Source organism: Solanum stenotomum, chromosome 8 (assembly GCF_019186545.1).
Source record: "Solanum stenotomum isolate F172 chromosome 8, ASM1918654v1, whole genome shotgun sequence".
Taxonomy (NCBI): domain Eukaryota; kingdom Viridiplantae; phylum Streptophyta; class Magnoliopsida; order Solanales; family Solanaceae; genus Solanum; species Solanum stenotomum.
This window is the reverse complement of record NC_064289.1, coordinates 52,930,369-52,938,291: the sequence shown is the minus strand read 5'-3', so window position 1 is coordinate 52,938,291 and position 7,923 is coordinate 52,930,369.

Sequence of the window (7,923 nt, the reverse complement as noted above, 5' to 3'; positions counted from 1 at the left end):
AACAACAACAACAACAACAACAACAACAATAATAATAATAATAACAACAACAACAACAATAACAACAACAAAAACAACAACAACAACAATAATAATAATAATAATAACAATAATAATAATAATAATAATAATAATAATAATAATAATAATAACAACAACAATAATAATAACAATAGCAATAACAATAACAATAACAATAACAATAACAATAACAATAATAATAATAATAATAATAACAATAAGAATAATAACAATAATAAGAATAATAATAACAATAAGAATAATAAGAATAATAATAATAATAATAATAATAATAATAATAATTATCGATAAAGGATCACCGACCTGACAGAGGTCCACCCAGTCATAGATCAAGCAAGTCAATATCCTTAGAGGTAGTCCAACTACATAAGAATCGAAATACACAAGAATTTTAACATAGTTTCTCAGACTGCATGGTTTAATTGTTTTACCCAAGCAAAGGGCCTGTCAAGAAGCTAATACATACTTTTATTGAGCCCATGTGTCTGATAGTTCTAACCGGGTATCAGGCGCCCTACTTATCAAACTCTTTTTAGGGCTAAAAACCACGGCTCATCAGACGGAGTCACAAAAACAAAGCCAATAAAAGTAGTACTAGATCCGACTGTACCTCAATCTCAGAACCAAGTCGAGAAGCCATACTAAAATTCTTCTATATTTAAATAGAGCTTAGATTCGTTCATGGTCTATATAAAAGAGAAGTTAGTTATCCGGCAGAGATATAATTTTTTAGCCGGACATAGTCACGGGTTAGATTGGAGAATTTATAAAAGTAAAAGACAGGAAGAAAGAGAAAAGAAAGTACCTTGTTGTTACCAAACCGCACACTTTATTATTCCGGCCAAAATCCGGCAAGCTTACAAACCTTAGTAAGAAAAGTTTACGAGAGAGAGAGAGTACAAAATGGAAGAGAGGGTTTTTAAAACCTGCTCTCAATTAAAGAAAAACAAACCTATTTATAGAAAAAAGAAAGCATCTTTGTACAGGATACTGGGCCCCTATCTAGGTCCTGGTAACAGTGTATCTATTGTTGGTGAATAGTGTTGCTACAATCATAATTCCTTTATTAGGAATCGATTTATAATCATGTATGGTTTTCATTATTTGATCCAGCAGTTCTTGGCCATATATAGATTTTGTTTGAGGATCTTTATTCATCAACTTGTCCCAAAAATTATTATAATAAGTTCTGTATAGGCAAGGGATTTGTTCCTCAGTGAAATCTACTTACGGAACCCATTTATGAATCCATGGAACAAAGAATTCTATAAAAAATATATATCTATTCAATTTGTTGAAAATAACAAATATATTCTTGATGATATAACTTGTTGAGATCTGGGGAAATCTTGACCCATTCTTTGTATAACTTGAGAAATGGTTCGGGCAATAATTTTATGGTTGGCCCGTTGTATGACCACCAGTTTAAAAACCAATTTGGTATAGGGTTAGCAAATATCTTGGCACATACTTTTATAAACCAAGTATGTTTATGTCTCTCATTGTTATAACAGAGGACTTTATTAAATGCCTGAATCTAATCCCAATAGGTAAAGCTTACCTTGACTTTGTTCAGACTAAATTGTCTTTCAGTCATTGAGGAAATACCCCAATCTTCAATATGAATGACGTGCTTTATAATCATTTTAGAGAAGTTATAAACATTCTCACTTGTATTATGTCCTGAAAAATGTTGAAATTCAACACCTGTGCTTATCAGCAGAGTCTCATAATATTTCCAAGTTTTGTATGACTCACCCGGGAAATAAAGTCCATTAACTAAATACCTCTGGAATATCTTCCAAGGTTCTTCTTATCTCTGTATGTCAGAGTTTTCTAAGAGAAATATCATTTCTCTTTTCTCTACCTTTTCATAGGTTTTGATATCATCAACTTCTTCTTTGGCGATTGAAGCAAAAGAATCACCTTGCTTTTGAGTTAGAAACTCCTGTAGTTTAGCATATAATGGATCACTTTCTGGAATATCTTCCAGATGTATTGATGATGAAGCTTTTTCTTGTGCTCTAGAGTTTAAGTTATATAAACTCATTCCTCCTTTTTGTCTAACTGGAGTACTAGATGATGAAGATCCGTATGATGATCTTGATGAACTTGGGGATGATCTAATAATAATAATAATAATTAATAATAATAATAATAATAATATTATTTGGTAAAATAAACGGAGCTTGAGGAGGATAAATGGATTGAATAATATTACCTCATTCATCTTTGTAAGATCGTTGAAGAACGTTGATGAATAAAGGCAAATAAGTGGTTATAAACCAATGCACAAAGAACATAATATGATTATGTAATGCACAAGTTTCATAAAACTCTTGAGAAATATTATTTAAATCTTCTTTACTGTAAGTGTCAAAAAACCATGTTTTAAATCGGTTCCATTTTTCATTTAAAAATTCGTTTTGAACATATTTTCTTGCCAGTGAACCTGGACTAAGTTTGTCACGCTCCGAGCCTACACCCTGGACGTGGCAGACACTCGAGAACCATTTGTGGCCCTAAGCGAACCCTTGGCTTGACTTACTTACTCAGCGGAAGACTTTACTGAAGATAAATACTTTTAAAACAAGTAAACTGAACTGCTCAAAATATAACTTAGAATGTATTATAATAACATTCACAGCCAAAGTGGCAACTCAAGTCTCAACTTAACTGAAAATGAAAAGTAAAGACTCATGAACTAATATCACTAACTCTATTTATGAAGCCTCTAAACAACTGAGATGGACGTCGGGAAAAGACCCACGACATCCTAATGAACAAAAATATTAAAAGCAATAAAAAGGATCCTCCGAAAAGCTAGAAGGCTCACCAATTGACTCTGAGTGCTAAACTGGATCAACGAGGTGCTGGATGTTGATCCTGATTACTTGTGTTTGCATCATAAGACGATGCAGGCCAACTGTCATCAGTACATTGAATGGATGAGTATGCGAGTTGGAATGCTAAACACAACTTAAGCTTGAAAAGGATCTGAAAGGAATACTTACTTTGGCTTTACTTAACTCCTGAATAACTTAACTCAATATAAAGCAATAAACATATGCAATATATAGAAAGCTTGTAAAACAGTAGAAAATAACTTAGTTCGTTAAATAAAATGCAATAACAAACTCAACTTTACTCATATAATAAAGTAATATAGTTTCTGTGGGAGTTCCTCTAACCGACAACCACCACTATGAGCCTAAGTGGTGATACATCGCCTTGCCCACACTTCCAGAACTACCATATACTTTGTCGTCATATAGAACACTTAACTAAGTGGATCCACTAGTCTATGCTAAACGCATCTTAAGGAGTCATCTAAAAAGTATGATCATTTACTACCAATGATGGCTACATGGTTTATGGAGACGTGAGTTATCTGAACTCAAACTCGCCCTCATATCGGTGCTCAATACTACTCCCAAAATATACTTATCTCATATGTTTGTAAAATCAAAACTCTTTCTTTGGTTTGAGATAATTACTCAAAAATTTAGCTTAAAAGCACTCTTGGAAATCTCAGTCGTTTCCTTTCTTGTTCAAATGTGAAAACATTTTAACTCTTGGGAATACTTAGTTCCCGCATAATCTTTGAAGAATGAACTTTACTCTTACTCTTTACTAAAAACTAGCTCAAAAGCTCTTTTGGAAATCTCAGTTTCCTTTCTTGTTTAAATGTGAAAACATTTATTCTTTGGGAATACATAGTCCCGATATACTCTTTTGAAGAAATGAACTTCAAACTTTACTCTTTACTCAACTCAAATTTTAAAACAAAGTTAAAACATTTGTGAAATACTTTTGGAAAACTTTATGAACTTCTCTTAACTTGACTCTTAACTTCTCTTGACTTGACTCTTAACTTTTCTTGAATTGACTCTTAGCTTTCCTTGAATTGAATTATGGATTCAAGGATTGTGATTTGTGATAGGAAAGATCTCAGGATGTTTAGGAGTGTTTTTAGATAGCTAAACATGAGAAAAAAAATCAAGAAATCACTGCCTAAAAGCTGGTTTGCGACGTGAAGACGGATTTCAATATTTGGTCGCGAAATAACTTTTGAGGCAGAGAGATCTGTGACCTCGCCGCGACGTGAAGGGAAAATTACACTTCTGAGGAACAAGTCCACGACGCGGACCTGGTACCCAATTTCTGCCCGACTTGTTCCTTCTTTGTTTTCTAACCCCAATTCGCCTCATTTGGTGCCTGATCGAGTGATAAATCTAGAACAATTGGAGGCATCTCATTGCACTGTAAGTTCCTTTTTTCAAGTTCAAAAACTCTTTTTGCTGCTTCAACTATGTGGGCTTGAAGTTTATGGTGAGTTGGAAACACTAGTTTAATTTTATGGAATCATATTGTTGTGAATGATCATCTATTTAAAGAAGTGTTTGGTTCTGAGTATTCTGGTGATATTCCGTGTATGCATGGTAATGTTTGGCCTCAAAATTTTGAAATCTCCCTGGAAGATGCTAAAGTGTTTGTTTCTGAATCTGACTTGTTCAACTTTGGTCCGCTTTCCTTATGACTTGAGAATCATATTTTAGCCCACATCATTGCCACTACTTTAGTTCCAAGTAAGGGTTCGCTCAGCAACATCTCCAACGGAGATGTGTTTGTTCTTTACTGTCTCTTGAAGAAACTCTGTATCAATTGGGCTTTGTGGTTTCGAGAGTACATGTTTGAAAGCTCTGAAGACAGTAACTCATCTGCCAACTTGCCATATGGTCTGCTCATCTCTCGCATCATCACCGACTCGCATCATTATCGACTTGCTTGTGGATCTCTCTCAATTTAAACATGTGGTTATTGATGCGACCTATGGTACCAAAACTTTCTCCACTATGGGGTATGTCTTTATTGACAACAAATGGCACAAGAAAGAATCTGCCAAGCAAAGGCTGAAGCTGCCAAGGCTTCTTGCATCTCAGTCGACTCTACTACCATACTTCTCAAGGAAGCTGAAAATATCAAGGTACATTTGGATGGGCTGGAATCTCACATGTAGGTATTGCAAGACACCATTGGGAAAGTTCTCCAAATAAGCAAGGACTTAGCCACTGACATTGGAAAACTTCATCTAGAGTTAAAAAGTCTTAAGAAGGAAGGAATTTGCTCTATCAATAAACTGCTCAAGGAAGTCAACTCCATCAAGTCGATCACTGACTCTACCCATACCGAGTTAGTTGTCTCTGTGCATACTTCTTATTCCAACTTCTCTAAGAATGTTGAGCTCAACACTCTCAAGTACTTTCTTGGTGATCGTTAAGCTGGTGTTTCCTGTTTCTTTTGTCTAGACTTGGTTTTATGTGACTATGTCCCCCTTTGTTTTGGACTGTAATATTGAGGTCTCTTTCCCCTAATACTCTCTGCTTATCTGTATATCTATTTTTTCTGCTAGTGTTCTAGTCTTCTGACATGTTATTTTGTTTTCCTTTTTTATTATGTCAAAGGAGGAGAATTAATTCAGAATACTACTTGGAGCACACAGTGAGGGGGAGCATATAGAAAGGGGGAGCAATGCAACGACAAAATAGGGAAGTGTAATTACATCATATAGTTACAATTGTCATTATAAAAAGGGGAAATTGTTAACTTGTGATATTTTGGATAATGAAAAAACCAATATGTGTCGCAGGGCATCAAGGAACAAAATCAGGGACAAGATTGATTCACCTGAATGAATCAAACTGAAAGAGTGGATGCAGTCAATCAAGGAGAAGATATGAGTGCAGTTAATCAAAGAGAAGGTTGATTCACCAAAATCAATCCAATCCATAATTAAATCAAATCTAATGAAGCCAACAAAATAGAAGGAGCAGAATCCACCTATCAAGATAGTAAGAAGACCATAATCAACAATTCAAAGATATCAAATAATCAATAGCAGCAAAGCATGTAGCAATTCGAGATTTCGAAGAAACAAATGCTAATTCAAGGCAGACTTGGTATTACTCAATCAAGGAAACATTACAAATCCTTGATTGAAGGAAACTCCCTTGGATTTTCATGTTATAGCTACAACGGTCACACTTCACTGCATATAAAATCAAGACCTTCCTTAAACGATAGATGTGCCTAACTTCACTTGAGTTTGTATTGTAATTTTCTTTTATCTTTNCTAGTCTTCTGACATGTTATTTTGTTTTCCTTTTTTATTATGTCAAAGGAGGAGAATTAATTCAGAATACTACTTGGAGCACACAATGAGGGGGAGCATATAGAAAAGGGGAGCAACGCAACGCCAAAATAGGGAAGTGTAATTACATCATATAGTTACAGTTGTCATTATAAAAAGGGGAGATTGTTATCATACTAGTCTTCTGACATGTTATTTTGTTTTCCTTTTTTATTATGTCAAAGGAGGAGAATTAATTCAGAATACTACTTGGAGCACACAATGAGGGGGAGCATATAGAAAAGGGGAGCAACGCAACGCCAAAATAGGGAAGTGTAATTACATCATATAGTTACAGTTGTCATTATAAAAAGGGGAGATTGTTAACTTATGATATTTTGGATAATGACAAAACCAATATGTGTCGCAGGGCATCAAAAAACAAAATTAGGGACAAGATTGATTCACCTGAATGAATCAAATTGAAAGAGTGGATGCAGTCAATCAAGGAGAAGATATGAATGCAGTTAATCAAGGAGAAGGTTGATCCACCAAAATCAATCCAATCCATAATAAATCAGCTCTAATGAAGCCAAAAAAGAAAAAGAGCAGTATCCACCTCTCAAGATAGCAAGAAGACAATAATCAACAATTCAAATATATCAAAGAATCAATAGCAGCAAAACAGGCAGCAATTCGAGATTTCGAAGAAACAAATGTTGATTCAAGGCAGACTTGGTATTACTCAATCAAGGAAACATTACAAATCCTTGATTGAAGGAAACTCCCTTGGGTTTTCCTACTAGAGCTACAACGGTCACACTTCACTGCACATAAAATCAAGACCTTCCTTAAACGATAGATGTGTGCAACTTCACTTGAGTTTATATTGTAATCTTCTTTTATCTTTCATAAACTTTGTACACACTTGCGTGAACAATTGAAAAGAAAAGAGAAAGAAAGATTCTGAGTGTAGGTTTACAAGTAGAGGTAGTGTCAAGAAAGAAAATATGATTTGCATATTAGAAAGGATCAAATCCCAAAAAATTGTACAATCGAAGTACACTTCAAGCTCTAGAGGAAACCCTCGAAATCCAAGGGGATTGGACACAGGCACCACACCAGTGTTCTGAACCAGTATAAAAAACCTTGTGTTGATTTACTTTCTGCCTTATTTTATACTGTGATACTAACTTGCGGGTGAGTCGACTGCTCCGTACAGGAAGTCGACTAAAGAAAATTTTAATTCACCCCCCACCCCTCTTAAATTTCATATTTGTGGCAGTATAATCTTCCATAGGACAACTGCTGGTATTCGAAGAAGATATGTCATTTCAGAGACAAATTTGGCAATAGAATATGTGCAAAATGGATGGCTCAAATCAAATGGTAAGTATACAATAGAGAGTGGATATAAGTTAAGTAGAGTTGTAAACCCTCACAATTAATTTACCCCTTTCTATAGCTTTGGTTGGATGCTTATGGTCTGCGGGTGTGTGTGATATGGTTCGTGAGGTGTTTGGACGGAATCATTTTGAAAGGTTGGAAAGTGAAAATGGTTGGCCACATTCAACATTTGTGGAAAATGAGCTCGGAATGGAATTCCAACAGTTTATTAGGTCCAAGAGGTAATTTTTGGGTTGGTTAGACCTTTGGTTTGGATCCCAACGTATTCCAATGAGTTTTAGGTCTTTGGTTGAAAGTTTGAAAATTTAGAAGTTAAAAGCTAACCTCCGTCAATATTTGATTAA